General features: G+C 44.1%; 1 protein-coding gene across 2 annotated transcripts in view; it reads left to right on the forward strand.

The window, feature by feature from the left end:
• Window positions 1-704: 704 nt before the first annotated feature.
• Window positions 705-18,367, forward strand: part of LOC101270241 (core histone macro-H2A.2) — a 53,717-nt gene continuing 36,054 nt past the window's right edge. Inside the window, exon 1 of one of the 2 annotated variants that reach the window (XM_033407580.2) lies at window positions 705-1,106. The gene's annotated coding sequence lies outside the window, so the exon portion shown is untranslated. The remainder of the gene's footprint in view (window positions 1,107-18,367) is intronic. The other variant, XM_004280788.4, reaches the window with a different exon arrangement.

Below are 18,367 nucleotides of genomic sequence, written 5' to 3' on the forward strand. Positions count from 1 at the left end.
TGTTAGTCCTTTGACTTACTGAGCAGGAGATCAGAGGAAGCATGGATGGCCCATACCAAGTTAGCATTTCCCGCTGAAATAAACAAATTCCTTTGACTCACCCGCCCCCCAAGCCATGAAGCCCTGGCCAACATCTAGAGTTACAAAGGACAGCACTGGCTTCCAGTAGAACAGAGCAACTACTAACCCCATTTTCACACCTGATATTGTCCACCACACCCCTGTAAAAATATTTTTTTCCAGAAACTAATAGAAATCCTTAAAAGAATAGCTTCGTGCTAGTCTTAATACCCGCTGAGATTACAAACTAACACACTGTAAAGCAACTGAATTAAAAATTAGGTCCATGCACAGTCTTACCCATGAAAACAAACATCTGCTACTCCAAAGAATATACAACGCTGGATTCTGTCTTAATTTATAAAAAGCTAAGATGAAGGCATGGATATAAATTCTCACTTGTCGTGGCTATGGCCACCCTATGCTATGCTATCGTCCCAGTGGTGGACACAGTCGTTAATGTATTTATTATTATTTAGGGACACGAGACCATCGAAGGTGGCATTTTTTCCCTTTCACCTTCTAAGGCTCTCCCTAGAACTGCCGGATGAACGCCCACGCCGCCTTCTTCCACCAAAGGTGGATCCTGCTAACAGGAGACTCTGGATCGTGACCATAGCGCCTCTGTCCCCAGCTCTGCGGAAAGCCTCATCGTAGCAAGTGGCCCTCAGCGCACCCAGCGGATCCGCCAGCGACGCGGAGGCCGCGCGGTTTCATCATTAATGCTCCTGAAGGACAATAGCTCATCAAGCCCCACCGAAAGCCCAGGACCCGTCGCGGAGCCTGGGCTGGCGGGGGATGAGGCTGAGCGACTCCTCCTAGAGGTGGTTATGTGGAGAAGGAGCAATCCCTTCTCCCTCCTCCTCCTCCCCCCGCTACTATCCGCGGCCCGGAGAACTGCCGCTTGCCGCCATTGACACGCACAGATAGAACCCAAAGAAAGGCAAAGAGTCCTGCCCGGCACCGGCGCCGCGCGGGCCGAACCTGCGCCCTGGGAGCGGCGCGCGGAGGGCACCGGGCGCCCGGAGCAGGCGGCACAGCACCAGGTGAGCCCGCCATGGCGGTGGCATTATTGTTCAGGGGGCTTCGGGGTCTGGAAACAAAACGCGCCTCGGGGGCAGTGCAGGGGCTGGAGAGAACCCCTGCCCCTCCTCACCGCCCAGCCCCTGCGGGCGCTCCCCAGAGAGCCGACCCTCCCCGCAAAAAAAAAAAGAAAGAAAAGAAAGAAAGAAAGACAAATTAATAAATCAAGCTGCCCAACTTGCCTCCTCAAGAAATAAAGGGGGGGGCGTTTGCTAAAGAAGCGGTAAAATTCCTGTGGCCGGCGAGGAGCCGGGGGCATCTTGGGCGTTGAGGGAGGGAGGAGGGATGCGGGGTCTAGCCGCGAGCCCCGGGCGAGGCTGTCCCGAGGGAGCGAAGGGCTCCTGGAGATGCGGCGTTGGGGGCGCAGAGGGGGAGAAGGGAGGCGCCCGGCCGCCGAGGGGGACTGGTCCGGGGCGGTGGTCTGCGCAGGGGCCGAGAGAGCCCGGGCAAGGCCGCTCTGGGGGCCTCAGAGGGTGCCCAGGTCGGGTGCCGGCTGCTCCGGGCTGACAATGGAAGGGGCGCGGAGGCGCCGGTAGGAGGGAAGGGACCGGGGTCCGGGGGTGGGCCGCGCCGGAGAAGGTCAGGCCGGGGACGCGGGCGGCGGAGGCGTGGGTCGGGGGCTGCTGCGCGGTGAGCGGGGCGCCGCGGGTGGCTGTGAGTCCCCGGCCGGCGCGGAGGAGGGTTCGGGGCCGGGCACTCCCCTCTGGTTCCCGTTCCGGGGCGCCCGGTGCCGACGCGCGCAGAGCTTTCCCGGGGAAATGGCGGCCCCTCCGCCGCTCGTTTGGGCAGTCCCGGGTTCCCGCTTTGCGCGGGAAAGACTAGTAATAATAATCGAAGGGGGAGGAATAAAAGTAAAGAGGCTGCGACGTAGGAAAAGGCTGCGCCGGCCGCCAGATGCGGGGCGAATCGCGTGCGGGGCGCAGCGGGCGGGGACCAGGCATGCTTCCCCGGGCGCCTAGCCCGCTCTCCGGGAGCACCCTAGTTCCAGCCTCGCCCGCCTCCTTAATCGCGCCCACGGGGGTCTTTCCCCGCCATTCCTCCTGGGGGCGCCCTCTGCTCCTGCCCGCTTTGTTCCACACAACAGTGGCACTGAGACCCCAAAGGGCCAAACGCGCTGCCTCCTCCAGTAATTTCCAGACGCTGATTGTTCCTGGCCAAAAATGGGCCACAGCGGGCTTGATTTAGGCCCGGTCACTGCTGGGTTTATTGGCAACGGAGGGAGAAGGGATGAAAGGGGCGAAAAGAGATGAGCCGAGAAACCAAACCGCGGGTTCGTGTCTGGTTAAGGGAGTGCAGCGGGGACCACAGCCCCGAGGCCCTGATGGTAAAGTAAGGGCAGTTTGGGTTTTCCAACAGTGCCAATGAACTGAGGTGTATCAGTCCAGCCTCAGGGGGCCATTCCCCAATTGGGCCATCAAGGCAAACGGTTTCCTCACTTCTCATTTGTTTGTGTCGAAATGCGATTGTACCCTCACTGGGCTGCGCAGCTGCTATTGAAATGGTTCAGTAGGTGAGAGAAAAAGAAACATTATTAAGAGCGAACATGTGTCTTCCTTTATGTTTCTTATTTAGGAGCAGTTCTTTTGTGAAACACAAACCAAGCTACACGTAATTCTCAATTCTTATTTAGCTGAAAGTTCTCTCTTACCCCTTTGGAAAACTCTTATTTTCAAATAAATGTTCAGAGCGCCAAGATTTGGAACTACGCTCGTGCATTTTTAGAATTACCCAAGATTATCATATAAATAAATATAGGCCTGGATCTCTTGAATCACGTAATTCACACCTTTAAAACCCCTATTTCCTGTATCCAAATTTCCTTATGCCCAGTTCTTCACTCCAGTTTCTCCTACGCTGTCACAGTTCCTCCTCACCTGGATCCATTTATTGCCATGCTTTAGACATTATTAATGGTTTCCTCTATTTCAAAACTCTATAAAAGAATTTACCTTCTTAGATCCAGAATGTTCCAAAGATTGTGACCCTTCTCCTTCACCATTCCATCTTCTGTCTAGTTCCCAGGGATTCTGAGGCGCCTTTGGTCTGCTGTTTCCCAGTGGGTGGGACACGCTGCTAGCTATTGTCTGAGATAACCAGGTCTGTTTTCACTACCCCCTGCCAGCAAGGCAGGAGAGAATCCTGTCTTAGGCAACTCTAAATGAAAGATATCTGTAACTTGTTCAGCGTGAGGAATGTGCAAAAGAATCAACCAACTTTCTTAGAATGTTTTTCATTCTCAAAGTTAGATGCTGTCTTGGTAAATGCTTCTGAAAAGTGTGTACTGCCCAGAGATGAACGAAAAACGTATGGTTAGAGATCATTCAACAGGTGTTTATGGAGCACCAATTTTTAAACCCCTCTGGATGGGGGAAGAAATGCAAATATGAGGAGATCATGGGCCCTGCTCTCAGAGAGCTTACACCCCCAAACCTAGGAAATAAAATATATAGGAAGGTAAAAGAAGGGGAAAAGTGATTAAGATTGGCAAGCTAGTGGGAAAACGGGTTCTTTTATATACTGCTGACAGGTGTGTAAATTAATATAGCCAACTTGGAGGGCAGTTTGGCACTGTTAAAATTAATAATGTGCACATTCTGTGTGACCCAGCAATTCCATTTCTTGATATGTACCCTAGAGAAGCAGGCAGGCGTGTACACAGATTATGTGATTCCCTTCCATGGCAGAGTTTTGGTAATTCTGACATTGTAAACAACCCTAATGGCCATCGATAGAGAATGGCTAAATAAACTCTGGTACATCTTCTGGAAAATTAGGAAGCAGTTAAAAAGAATGAAGTAAGTCTATATATTACTAAGACAGAAAGGTCACCGAGATGCATTATTAATGAAAAAAGCAAATTACCGAACAATATATATTGAATGGTACCATTTTTGTAAAAACAAAATAAAACTATGAATTTCTATAAGTAAAAATGGATAGGAGAGGTGTAGAACAAGACACCCGCTAAAAGAAACAAGAATTAGATGCATCGTGGAGGACTTTAATTATATTAATCATACCCATCCATAACCGTTGTTATAATATTTGAAATTTTACAACTTGGATTAATTTATATGTTGCTTGGATAACTAAACACAATTACTTTACAAGTGATTGATAATGTGTAATAAAAGCCATAATTAAAATGCTATGACAGTTTTTAAAGGAAGAAGAGAATTCTAAGCTGGATGGGAAGGCTTGGGCGAGGCTTCACAGGGAATGTAGCAGGATTTGGAGGGAAAGGGGAAGAGGAGACAAGGCAGGCAGAAGGAAGCCTGATGCAGACACCGGGCTCTAGCTAGCACCTCCTCTTTGCTCAGCACGGTGATGTGCGTTCCCTCGAGTCCTGGCCTGCCCTGCCCAGGTTCAGGCTGGGGAGTGAACTAAATGAACGGGTCACAATTGCTTTCATCACTATGATTCTATGAATATCTTAAGTTAGGTTTAGAAGGAAAAAATGAGGACATGAGTTCTAACAATGGTATCGGATGGTGGCATTTTAAAAAAGAATGTAGTGGAAACATGAGGACGGGGGATTGGTTTTCCCCTAGATGCACAATGGTATGCATATTGGGAATTAGGTTGGGGGAAAAAGTGTTTGAGAAGATAATTCATTCCCCCCACCCCAAATACTACAGAAGGAACTCCAAAGTACTTTCAAAACAAATATTTAAGGTTGGTTTCACTTATTCATTTACTCATTTAAGGAATATTTTTTGAATGTCAAATGTGTACATAATACTATGCTAGGTGCCAGTGGGGATGAAACATACAACAAAGTATAAGAGAAAACAGCCCCAGACCCGGGTTCCAGAAGTGGGGGTGAGGGGACTGGGTCTGGTCTCACCCAGTCCCCACGTAGCCATGGACAAGTCGTTCAATGATCACAACCCCTCACTTTTATTGTGGCTAAAATTGGGCAGGAGTGGTCTAAATGACTGATCACTCAGGTCCTTTTCAGTCTTAGATTTTGTGAAATCCTGTGGGTCTAACATTGCGATAATTGTGGGTTCCCAGGCAGATGGAGGGTGGGGAATATGGGATTAGAACAAGAGGGGCCCAAAGTGCCCAGCCTTGGGAAAAACAAAAGTATTTGCTGTAGAGTATGTGGCTCTTAGCGTTTTCCCAGGACTATTTCTTTTCCACCCCTTTACATTGCCTCCTAAGACCAATGAGAGAAGCAGAAAGACAACACTGAGTTTTAAGCCACATGTTATACACAAATCCAGCACTATAGTATTATAATAGTCACTTTTGAATTAAAATGTTAGCCTGCATTCTGTGAAAATAGTCTCTAAAACTTTCTTTTGTGGAAATAAGTCATAGTAGCTAATGTTTACTAAATGCCTTACTGCTTGCCAGGTACTGTTCCAAGCCCTTCAAAGGTATCAACGCTTATCATTCTTACGACAGCCCTATAGGTAGGCATGGTTGTTATACCCATCTTACAGAAGCGAAGAGAGAGGTTAAAATGTGCCCAAGGTCACCACACAACTGGTGGGTGGTAGATTTAGGACTCCCGCCCAGGCAGCCTCACTCCACGGCCCCACATCCTCATGTGCATGTGGCGGCACAGGAGGTGCTGGCGTTCCAGTGGTCCTCAGATTATGTTCATTTTAACATTAGTATATGCAGATTTTCTTTTTAAACTCCTGTCTGCATCACTATTTTACCAATGTCAATAAAAGATAAAGAGCATCAGATTGAGCCACATCACACTGTACTTTAAACTGTCTTGTCACAAAGTATTAAATAAGATAAATTGGGTGGTTTCTCTGAAGCCTTTATTGTTCATTTATCCATCTCACCATCCATCATACTTTGCCCAATTTATTTTGACTGGCATTGCCAATTTGGACTTGGAATGGAGTAAGTCATTCAAGTCAAAATTCCCATGCTTTGACAGAACATGTGTGGAAACAGGCGTACGACCACCAGCCTCGTACAGGGACATTTATTTCAGCTGATTCTGTGATGCCACAAGAATAAGCTACAGTGACCGTATTGTTTAGGTCAGAATTGCAATACATGGTCTGACCAAAGGTTTGGAGATCGTTTCTGGATATGAGAGGTAGTCCTGATGATATAGTTTCGATGCCTAAATGTGGGTTATTTCCATGACTACAGGACAAAAATATAATAAAATGAAGTCAAACTTTTCCAGGAAATCCCAGGCCCTGTGTTCACTGGCCTGGCAGCAGTAATGGTTCATACACAGAACTGCGTAACTTGTATTTTTGCTGCCTTCACTGCTCAATAAAACCATTACAGTAAATAGTGGTGGTAGACTATGAAAAGGTAAATTCCAATAGCTCATACCATACACAACATAAACTTTCAGATCAGACAATAATTCACTGGGTTCCCCACCAGAGTGCTAAACTTCCAAATTGACCAGTTTTCCAGAATTTCAATGAGGTGGTCATCATTGCCCCCTTGCTTCTAAACTGGATTTTCACCTCTGCTGTTCTCTAGTAAACAATGTCGATCATTGTCTTGGGGTGGAGAAGAGGTAGGCCATAAACAAAGTAAAGCAGTTTTTCAGGCCCACTTTTTCTTTTCTGTTGTTATCATGGGTGATGAAATAGTGACTTTGAAGGAAAGATCACCGGCATGTGATTTAATTCTACCTGATTGTTCCATGTCTATGAACGAAGTAACAGATGGAGGGTCGGGGCTCAGAAGGAGTGACATTTTGAGCATCTTCCTAGAGTAGCAGCAACTTTCAGGTCAGAAGGGACCTCAGAGGTCAGCTGGTGCTATGGTTCTCCAGTGGAGCGCCACAGGGCCCAGAGGCCCAAAGCAGGAAAGGGTGGGGACCAAGCCATCAAGCTTCCCAGGCCTTCCCCACTCCAACCAGCATAACTCCCCCTCCTTCTGTGTGTTATACATATTAGAGCTTCTGAAAGGCTTTGTTTGAGCAAAAGGAAGGTTCTGAAAAGTCAGCTGATTTGCCTAAGGGCCGCAGCTGGTCGATGCAGAACTGTGTCCCCCCCTCCTCCGTCCACTGTACCTTCCATTCTCCCACCATGATGCACCCTACAGAGGCTGGCCGTCGCCCTTACCTGGTGCAGGTGATACAACATGCACCTTCACAGCTCTGACCAGGGAGCAACACTGCCTGTCACCGGCACAGAACACTGCAACTGAAGCAACGGCCCCCCAGCCACTGGTCCCCGCAGTGCAGCCACTGCCTTAGCACTGACAGTAAGGAAAACAGGGTGGGGAGGGACAGGCAGGGGGAGGGATGGAGGAAGAGCAGTTCCGGGGCAGCTGCCTCTGCTCAGCACACAGTCTGCTCTAGTTGTGGGTTTGAGAGCCCACAACTGGCCCAGCAGTCATGGATGTCTCTGGGAGCCCCTGGTAGGTCAGGCAGCACCAGGGGCTGCAGCCCACCCACCGACTGGTACTGGTCCACTCACCCGCTGCCAAAGGGAGCTGCCACATCCCCTTGCTCTCCCTGAGCCTCTCATCTTGGTTCAAAGCTAGTCCCCTGCTCAGGGCAGCAAGATAGATCACTGTAAAACAATACACCTCACTATTAAGTTGAAACTATTAGATTTTAAGGAAACAGGATAGCTTGTCCACTGTTCCGATTTGTTAATTCTCAAAAGAGCAAAAAGACGAAAGCCGGCTGGACCCAGTGAACAGTTTTGTTTTTATTATGTTTTCTGTGACTAGATAGATTCAGGAAGGCAAACCGGTTCATTTTCTTCTGGGGTGCGTTGCTAACTCAGAATCAAAGAGAGCTCAAAGTATTTTTATTCATTTATATTCATTTCTCATCCAACCAGTACCATAGGTGGCCAAATATATTTATATTAGAAAATAACATAAGGCTAATAACAAAGGAGCAAAAACAAAAACAAAGCAAAACAAAACTTAGCTCTGGTTCAACAAAGACAAAACATCTTAAAAAGTCAGCATGTACTGCAGTAGCAGCAGATATCCTAAATCTACTCCACGTCTGCTGCATCCCGCGCTCTGCTCCCCACGCCTTCTAGAGTGCCCCAGATGGCCACATATCCTCTGACTCTGAATTATAAAGAATGTGCCGGCAGTTGAGTTTCCCGCCAGATTATTCCAGGACAGGACTTGAAATGCTTTTTTAAAAGGGAATGATTTGTAATCCAATAGTATAATTTAAATAAATTGAGTTAACGCTTGGTTCTAATGTTCATGGTTGGTTAACTTGATTAATTTGATCCGAGTGTCATTTCAATGAAATTGCATTTGATACAGCTCTTACGTTATAAATTGTTAATGTGCTTTAACATATACGACAATAAGATTATTGACTCTTCTCATTCACTTAAAGGTGGCCATGGAAGAAAATGATTTGGAAAATATTACTTGTGCAATAATGATTTGCCCTTGGAGTTCATAAATAGAAGTGTAATAGAGCAAGTGATTTAGCTGGGACTACTGAAAATGGTTTTCACAGCTACAGAATAATACTAATAAACTTCTATTATTTTAATACAGTATTAAGGGTAACACACCAAAATATGTTAGAATTTTATCAGGTATGAGGCTAAGAGACTTTTTTCATACCCTTTAAAAATATATTTCTAAAAAATATATATATATATATATATTTCTACATATAGTTAATATAATTATATTGAATTCCCTTATGTCCTACCTAGTTTTATTTCATCTCATTTTATTCTCCCAAAGGATAGTTTTGAACTGACAATGTAAAGATGCTTATTGCAGAACTACTTTGTTTTTTCATAAATATTTACAATATAAAATATTCTGAAGCATAATACTACAGATTAGGGAAGTATCATGGGAACTAAAAATGAATAAATTGAATAAATTTCAGCAATTTTAAAACGAATCCATTAGGGGGTGACACTATGAATTTCATGTTTTTGAACCTTACAGAAAACGTTTAAAGTTTTTTTAATTCATTTCCATCATTAAAAAGCTATAAGACCTCTTAGTTTTAGATTTAAAATAATGTATATATGAAAGCATTTTGATTTATATACTTCTAAAGGGAATAATCTCAAAAGAGTATATGTATACATATAGCTGATTCTCTTTGTTGTACAGCAGGAACTAACACAACTATGTAAAGCAATTATACTCCAATTAAAAAATAAATAAAATAAGCTGTTTTGAAATTCTAGATCCTTTGTCACGGTGGTTCATCAGCCCAACCAAACTTCACCTGTGATACACTGGCCTATAATTAAATCTCAAGTGTTGACCGCTCTCTCTTTTTAAAAGACACTTTGCAAAAGCTTGGCAGCAGAAAAACTGGTCATTTAAATCAGGATTGCTGGCGGCTGCTAATGGACCATCTTGCCAGTTGGCTACTCTGCCTTGTTCCTCTTCAGTTTGCATATAATAAAAACTTCAAGAAGTTGTTTGAGGCATAAAAAATAGTTTACTCTTTATCAGCTGTTTATGCTTGAGTAAGAACTTATTTAAATTAAAGGAAGATAGTGGTCTAAAGAAACCAGATTATTTTGTCTTTTCATGAAGGCAATCAGTGTATTAAGTTTGCTGTTTCTCACCAAGAGCACTTCATTGAATAAGGGCAAATGCTTAGGATGTTGCCTTTCTTTCTTCTTCTCCCATCTGGGATTACAGTGTAGTTTTAAATATTGTTTATAGGAATCCCATATGCTATAATTATGCAAATACAGACACACTGAGGGTCTGATTTTATTAGTGAGTCTTATACGGTCTCTTGATATGAAATTTTATATTTCTCAATTATCTCAGGACCAGTTAGTTTCCAGTGACTCACCTGGTGATGAAAGTAATCTAAATTTTTCAGTATGACATTCTTACTCAATTACAAAACACCTGAACTTTTCCTTTTACTAGTGTACTTTACTAGGCTAATTCCCAAATGATGTTTTTTAAGATGTTAAATTAAAGTCACACTTTTGGTTTCCAGTTCTAAATGACGGACTCTGAGCACATGAGCTTTCCTTCTCTAGAGCCCACAGAAATAATGGTAAAAACTTAAAAAGAAAATAAACACTTCACAACAAAGGGGCAGGGGCTGGTGACGGTCATCAGCAAATGGGAGATTTTAGCAAATTTCAGCAAATTTTTTTCTATGACTGAAAGTACATAGGAACATGTGGATGGCATCACAGGAAGAGCCACAGCTGAGAATAAAAGCAGGAGGGAGCTGCCCTGAAGGTGGGCAGGATGAAAAATGGGGAGTCATTGAAGGTCTGTCTCCACAACAGCCAGGTGAATTGGCCTCTCTCCCTCCCCTACTCCTAGTAGAGCTTCTGCAAATCTAGCATTTAACCTCCAAACTAATCATCTGAGGTTTCTTCTCTAAAGCAATTGAACAACTACAGGGCAGGTCTAGAATTTGGAGGATGGGTATGGCTCTACCAAGTAAAACTCCCTCATTCTGGCATTTGAGGGCTCTCAGTTCCTAACCAGGGACCCTAAGGTGATGCCTGCTAATTGGCATGCCCTGCACATGTACCCAGAGGTCCGAAACAGGAACCATGCCTACCAAACAGTATCTGAGGAAAGATTTTCTATCCCATCTGCCTGTAATAAGCAACCTTGTCTTTCATTCTTAAATATGAACGCATGACCAAAGATCACCAGACATGTAAGAAAAGCCAACATGAAAAAGATGAAAATAAATAAATAGGACAACTGACTGGATAAAATAATTTAGAGAAAGAAGATGATATAAACACATCCCAACTAGTTTCAGAGAGATTGGAAGACATGGTGCATTCATAAAAGAACAGGATGGTATAAAAAAAAAAAAAATCAGAGAACAAGAACGTTCGGAAATTAACAATATGATTACCAAAATAAAAATTAAAAAGACTGAGAAACGGAAGGAAAAGATTAAGGGACTTGTAACTTCCCTGGCGGTCCAGTGGTTGAGACCTCGCCTTCCAGTGCAGGGGGTGCGGGTTCGATCCCTGGTCAGGGAGCTAAGATCCCACATGCCTTGCGCCAAAAAAATCAAAACATTAAAAAAACAAACAAACCCAGAAGCAATATTGTAACAGATGCAATAAAGACTTTAAAAATGGCCCATATCAAAAAAATCCTTAAAAAAAAGGGTTAAGAGACTGGGAGGAGCAATCTAGGAGGTCCAGGACGTGGTTTACGGGCATCCCACTAAGAGACAAGTAAAGGGAGAAGTGGGAGAAATAAAGAGATGGGAAGAAATAATCAAATATATGACAGAAAAAAAATTCCAGGAGTTATGAATAGTCTTCAAATTGAACAGGCTTATCATCAAGTGCTGACACCTAGATACATCCTTGTGAAATTTTAGAACATACAGAGAAAATTTTAAAGCTTGGGGGATGGGGGCTACCAAACTTCTCTGTAACACCGGATGCCAAAAATGTTGGATCAATGGCTTCAAAACGTTGAAGCAAAATGATTTTGATGCTAGCAATTTTGATGCTAGAAACTCTACCAAATAATAATCCAAAGATCATTCAATAAAGACAATTCCATTTGTGTAAGAAAACAAAATTTACTTCTCAGTACTGTCTCTGAAGAGATACCTGAGGCAGATAAAAGGAAAACAAGGGAGAAAGCCAAGAACGAAGAAGCCAAGGCATCAGGGATGAGCTGGGAAAGATGACCACTGGGTAAAAGAACCATTCCAAACTGGAGCCCAGCTCAGAGGGCTTCAGGAACAAAGTCTCTGGGAAAAAAGTGCCCCCTGCAAAGAGCAGTGTGACTGAGAAGCTGGGTGACTTTTAGAATATGGTAAAGGCACACTTCTCTTTCGTCAACAAGAACAGAGAAGAAGTACAGTCAACCCTCATTATTCACAGATTCCATATTTGCGAACTTGCCTACTCACTGAAATTTATTTGTAACCCAAAATCAATACTCATGGCGCTTTTGTGGTCTTTCAAAGACAGGCACAGAGCAGAAAAAACCGACTCATCCACTGCACACCTTACCCGCTGAGGTCAAACAAGGCCACACTCTACCTTCCTGTTTCATCTCCCACCCTGCATACGAGGGTCTTTTTCATGGTCTTTTTAGTGCCACGTTTTTCACATTTTTGTGCTTTCTGTTAGTGATTTCACTGTATAAAATGGCCTCCAAGTGTAGTCTTGAACTGCTGTCTAGTGTTCCTAAGCGCAAGGAGGCTGAGCTGTGCCTTATGTAGAAAATATGTGTGTTAGATAAGCTGTATTCAAGCAAGAGTTATTGTGCTGCTGGCCGTGAGTTCAATGTTAATGAATCAACAATTCATATTAAATAAGGTGTCGTTAAAAGAAACATACATCAAACAAGGTTTTGTACTGATCCATTGATGAAAAAGTTGTGATCAGAGGCTGACAGCAACCTAACCCTGTTTCCCCAGGAACAATTGTTCACTACTCACTAATTTAGTGTCCTGCCTACTTTATAGAACAGAACTACTGCACATAACAAGGATCGATTGTAGTTACATGCATACCTCATTTTACTGCACTTCACAGGTATTGCTTTTTTTTACAAATTGAAGGTTTGTGGCACCCCTGCCTTGAGCAAGTCTACCAGTGCATTTTCCCAACAGCATTTGCTCACTTCATGTCTCTGTGTCACATTCTGGTAATTCTCACAATATCTCAGACTTTTTCATTATTATATTTGTTATAGTGATCTGTGATCAGTTGGTCTTTGATGTTACTATTTTAGTTGTTTTGGCATTTTTTTAGCATGCTAAAGTATTTTTTAATTAAGGTATGTACATTGTTTTTTTAGACACACTGCTATTGCATGCTTAATAGACCACAGTATAGTGAAAACATAACTTTCATATGTGCGGGAAACCAAAAAACTGATGTGGCTCACTTTATTGGGGTGTCCTAGAGCTGCACCCACAGTATCTCCGAGGTACGCCCGTAGTAACTTGGGCGCGTGGGGGAGGCTTTACGAGAAGACATGATCCAAATGTGAAGCCAAGTAAAATGTGGAATGACGTTGAACAACATGTTTTCAGAACCAAGAGACTCCACTTCTTGATACTAAGACACAAGGGTCCTAGTGTTGGACCACAGAAATGTGAAGCTAACATCCCACTTGATTCTGAAGGGAACAAGAGTTACAGAGTCTTCATCATATAAATGCTGTTCATTGGCATTTAACTTTCAAAATTATACCTACGGACAAAACGCAGGAGATTTCGTTATGTGATTACAGAGCAAAATAGAAATGTGATAAATCGGGATAGTGGAAAGTACAGAAGACAGAGGTGGAAGTACGGAGGTAAAGACGGGAGGAGAGGACCAGGGAAAGATTGGGGCCGATACATCCTCATTTTACATGACAGTGGCTTAGGACACAGTCCCTAAAGTTGGTGGAATTGGAAATGGAGATTGAAGTGTATTATTTAAAGTTTTGGGAATTCCCTGGTGGTCCAGTGGTTAGGACTCCGTGCTTTCACTGCCGGGGCCCGGGTTCAATCCCTGGTCAGGGAACTAAGATCCCGCAAGCTGTGCGGCACGGCCAAAAATGTATAGATAGATAAATAAATGAATAAAAATACAGTTTTCAAGGCAATCAATGGAGGAAATAAAGTTCTTTACCCTTTTTGCTTTGTTTTACTGTGTGCAAGTATTAGATTTAAAGATAAATTCAGAATTTTAAATAACTTCTTTAACTTTCTTGTTTTCCTCGCTTTAGGGTGGCCCTGAGCAAGTCATAATTATGTTTCAGCTTGTACAGATTCACAGAGAACTTAGGGTCTCAGCCATTTTTTCACAGAGCCCTTAAGCCAGAAGAAATGCTTTCCATTCCATTTATTAAGTGGTTTGGTCTCAACAACCTAATAAGTATTTCTGTCCTGACAATTTAGTAGCTCTTTGAAAAAATAATAACACATGAATTAGAAAAACAAAGAACATTTGCATCCTGTTCTTAAATAACCATGAATTACAAAGAGGGTGTGTACACCTGTTGGACATTACACGACTTCTCACACCTTGGAATCAGATTGGACACGGCCACTCTCATTTTCTGTTCCACACTGATTTTCACCCAGCACTTGCTTTTAATCACAACAGCCAAAATTTCAGCTTTGCAAAAGATATGGCATCACCAAAAAGAAAATAGCACACACACACAAAAGATAGTACAATCTACCCTGAACCTCTGGTGGAACCACAATGAACTAGTAGTTGTGGAGGCCAACAGAGGTTGACTATCACTGTATTTCACTTGAAAGCTTAAACATTAGCTGTTGTGGGACTTCCCTGGTGGCGCAGTGGTTAAGAATCCGCCTACCAGTGCAGGGGACACAGGTTCGAGCCCTGGTCTGGGAAGATCCCACATGCCGCGGAGCAACTAAGCCCATGCACCACAACTACTGAGCCTGCGCTCTAGAGCCCGTGGGCCACAACTACTGAAGCCCGCGTGCCACAACTACTGAGCCTGCATGCCTAGAGCCCGTGCTCTACAACAAGAGAAGCCACCGCAATGAGAAGCCTGTGCTCTACAACAAGAGAAGCCACCGCAACAAGAAGCCCACACAAGGCAACCAAGAGTAGCCCCCGCTCGCCGCAACTAGAGAAAGCCCGCGCACAGCAACCAAGACACAACGCAGCCAAAAATAAATTAATTAATTAATTAAAAAAACAAACAAAAAACCATTAGCTATTGTGTCCCGGGGTCCCTTGGCACACAGTTTGGAACCCATGGCTCTAGCATCTGTTTAAAACTTTACTATAAGCTGTCATGCAAGTTCACTGGAAAACATTTGAGGACAGAGGCCATGTATATTCCACAACATCTAATGTCATTTCTTGTTCAATAATAAATGCTCCATAAATACTGTCTTTCATGGAATCTCTGATGTCACAGATTGCAAGATGCAGACTGATTTCTAGAGACAGTAAAATGTTTTTTTTAAAAAGGCACATCATAAAATCAATGAAATAACAATAGTTATTTAAATAGGCTAGTGCGAGCTTATCGTCCATGTCTGGGTTAGTGCCGCAATTTAGTATTTCCCCTTGTGATACCTGTAAAATCTAACTCACTGGTGTTCTTACGGGCTTAAAACCCAAACATAAACACAAATCCTAAAACAACAGAGTCCCATACTTCCCCAGCACACAGAAAACCAGTGGTGTTCTACCAACTGCCATGCTCCTGGAGGTGAGAGGAGTAAGCAGGCAACACGGCATTCTCCTTGCTTCTTCCCTGGGTTTTATTCTCCTGCCCCACCCCCAACTTAACATGCTTAAAACTCTTCTGTTCACTTCGAGAGTAATTATGAGACTTTACACGGTGGTCATACCTTGGTCTTTCAGATGTGGAAGGACAGGTATGATGCGGATCTAGGTGGTGTCTGGTCTGCTTCCCAGTTCCTCTCACATCCTCCACGTAGTGTGTATAACCACTGGAAGAGCTGCATCCAGCCATATTCTTTCTTCGAACCTATAAACAAACATCATGTACTAGAGTCCTTAAGCTCTGCTTAATTAGAACAAAACTTGTTTTCGAGCAGAAGGTAAATAAATGTAAACATTTAAGTATTAGTCTGATGGAAACAGATTTCACATCGCAATAGTTCTCTTTCGAGGAGTGGCCCTCCACTGAGATTCAGATTCACAGGAAGTAGATAAAAACGCATTCAAGTTTTTAAACTCCTGACTTCCCAAGACTGCATAGAGTCAGGGGAGGCCTAGAAAAGAAGGAAGTTAGCGGTTATCACTTCTCACCACTGCAGGCAGAGTCCAGTGCAGGCTGGGGGGCTGGGGGATTTAGAAAGTAGGGTCTTCTCTCTAGTGGGCCAAGGAGGCTCAACACTTCCTTCCATCTGTGGCTTCCGGCAGGTATGACCTGTCAGCTCCTCTCTACTTCCCCTAAGGATTCCTGGAGGTAGTCTGATTCTTACAGTGTGCAGGGGCCTCCCAGCCCTCGGGGCCAGGAATTAGGCACCTGGCTGCTTAAGCTCAGCGTGATGTCTGAAAATGTTACCAGAGGGGGACCCTTTCCAGGGCCCTAAAAGTGGGTTCGTGTCTAACCCTCAGAAATGAATTGTCTGAGGAGACACACCTACTGACAGAACAAAAGGCTTTATTGGAAAGGGGCGCCTGGTCAGAGAGCAGCAGGGTAAGGGAACCCAGGAGAAATGCTCTGCCACGTGGCTCGCCGTCTCAGGGTTTATGATGGTGGTGGAGTTCGTTTTCTGGGTTGTCTCTGGCCAATCATTTTGTTTGTGCCCATACTTGATCTGACTCAGGGCCCTCCCTGGCGGCACTTGCATCTCCCAGCAAAGATGGATTCCAGCGTGAGGGTTCCTGGGAGGCTGGCAGGACATATCGTGCTCCTTATCAGGACCTTCTGTTATGAGACAACTTATGCAAGCGGTTATTACCGTGCCTGGCCAGGGTGAGTGGTTTTGGTTACTGGTTCCCTATCGAAAAGATGGGTCCCCAGACACAAAGAGCTCTCTAGTCCTATTGAAGCACATGCAACGGTCAATCTCACACTTAGATTCAAATGGCGCTGCATCCCCAGCTCTAAGGCCCTAACCTAGAGGAAAGTCTGGAAGCCAAAGAAGGAAAGTCTCGTTACAAAGTGCTGTGTTTGGGGTGATCCCTACATTTTATAATAGTCAGCTCGTATGTTTCTATTTGATCTAACCCTGACTTTCCTTTCCTTTCCTATCTTATCTTCATGAATGTGTTAGGCATCAATGCCCTACAGTCCCGTTTTTCTTCTACTGCCAGTCCTTATTTCCAAGTTTTAGGGCAATTTGTGACTCCACTTGACTGATACTGGGAAAGTCCCTGGGTGGCTTTATCCTGCACACCTAGTCATTCCCTGTCTGTTTTCATTTGAGAAAAATGTACTGGGGGGTGGGGGGGATGAAGGGGTCCTGCTTTGTGGTGTTTGTGCTCCGTGCATTTTTCTCTCTGTAGGAGAGATTATGACCATCCAGCACATCGTACGGTATCCACAGAGCATGTCCATCCTGTGATGGGCTTTTCAGGTGGTTTCCTCGGCAACCAGACCTACTAATCCTCCCCTCCCCCCACTTATCAGTAACTAATAATCGGTTTAGTGGAGTCACCAATACTAACACATCAATACTAACACACCTGCACAGGCTCTTAACTCTTCAGATATCATTTCTTAAAGAGACTGAGCTTCTTTTCCAGAACCATTTGAAAGTGCAGTTCCGAAGACTGGAATGTTTAAGACCAGAGGGACCTTCAGGATCAATCAGTCACCTCCCTGATTTACAGATGAGGCCACTCGAATGACACACACAGCTCCCATAGCTAGTCATGTAGAAGTGGGACCACACCCAGGGATTCCTGCCTGGTCGCAGGCTCTTTCCACTACACCAAGGGCCACCCCCATTCTGAACGCCACCAGCGGGTAGCCAGCATGTGCCATGTAATTGTCCCTAAGAGCAGGGACTGTTGAACATTGCTCTCGTGTTTCCTGTCCCCTGGGATAGCACTGACTACCAGCAGGTACTCTGTACACTCATCGATGCCTGACCTAAGTTTCTTCAACATGAGTTGATGGTTATAATCCTAATATGCAGCTACCTGCTTCGTCACAGAGAGGCCAGCTGTAAGTGGATTGATGAGAGTTCGCAGCAGAAGCAGAGAAATGTGGAAGTTCTAAAAAAAGTGATGCTGTTTTATCCATGTGCCTTACTGGGAAAGAGATAATGTTCTCAGGCTATTTGCTCATCTTTGCTTGTACTTAACTTTGATGAATACCTACATCTCTTGGTGGCAAAACGACACATAAAATAGGAGGGTAGTAAGTACATATGAGCATACAAAAAGAACGTATGTCAAGTATATAGTAATATGCCTCAGACTCACGTCATTTACCTCAGAGATAAGAGGGTGTTGAGAATGGGATTTGTTGCTAAATTCCATAGTTCTTATATAAAACTCCTCAGTCATACAGAGTTATCGGATACTTTAGAAAACTGAACTCTATGTTCAATCTTCCATCCAGATTAAAGAAATCCCAGGTTTGTATCTTTCATATTAGCCATGCATTTATTTAGCACTTTCTTCCATCATATTCTTACCCACTTTCTTAGGCCTTTTCATTGCCATCTTTGCTGTCAGTAAACTAACCGAGCCAAAATTTGAGATGGCTGCCTCAACAGATAGAACCGATTTCGATTTATTTTTGACTTCTCATTTTCCATCCCCAGAGAAAATGGCAACTGAGAATGATGCTGCCCTTGGGCCAGAGAGCTTTAATTCATTAACAT

The sequence above is a fragment of the Orcinus orca genome, chromosome 14 (assembly GCF_937001465.1).
Source record: "Orcinus orca chromosome 14, mOrcOrc1.1, whole genome shotgun sequence".
NCBI classification, from domain to species: Eukaryota; Metazoa; Chordata; class Mammalia; order Artiodactyla; family Delphinidae; genus Orcinus; species Orcinus orca.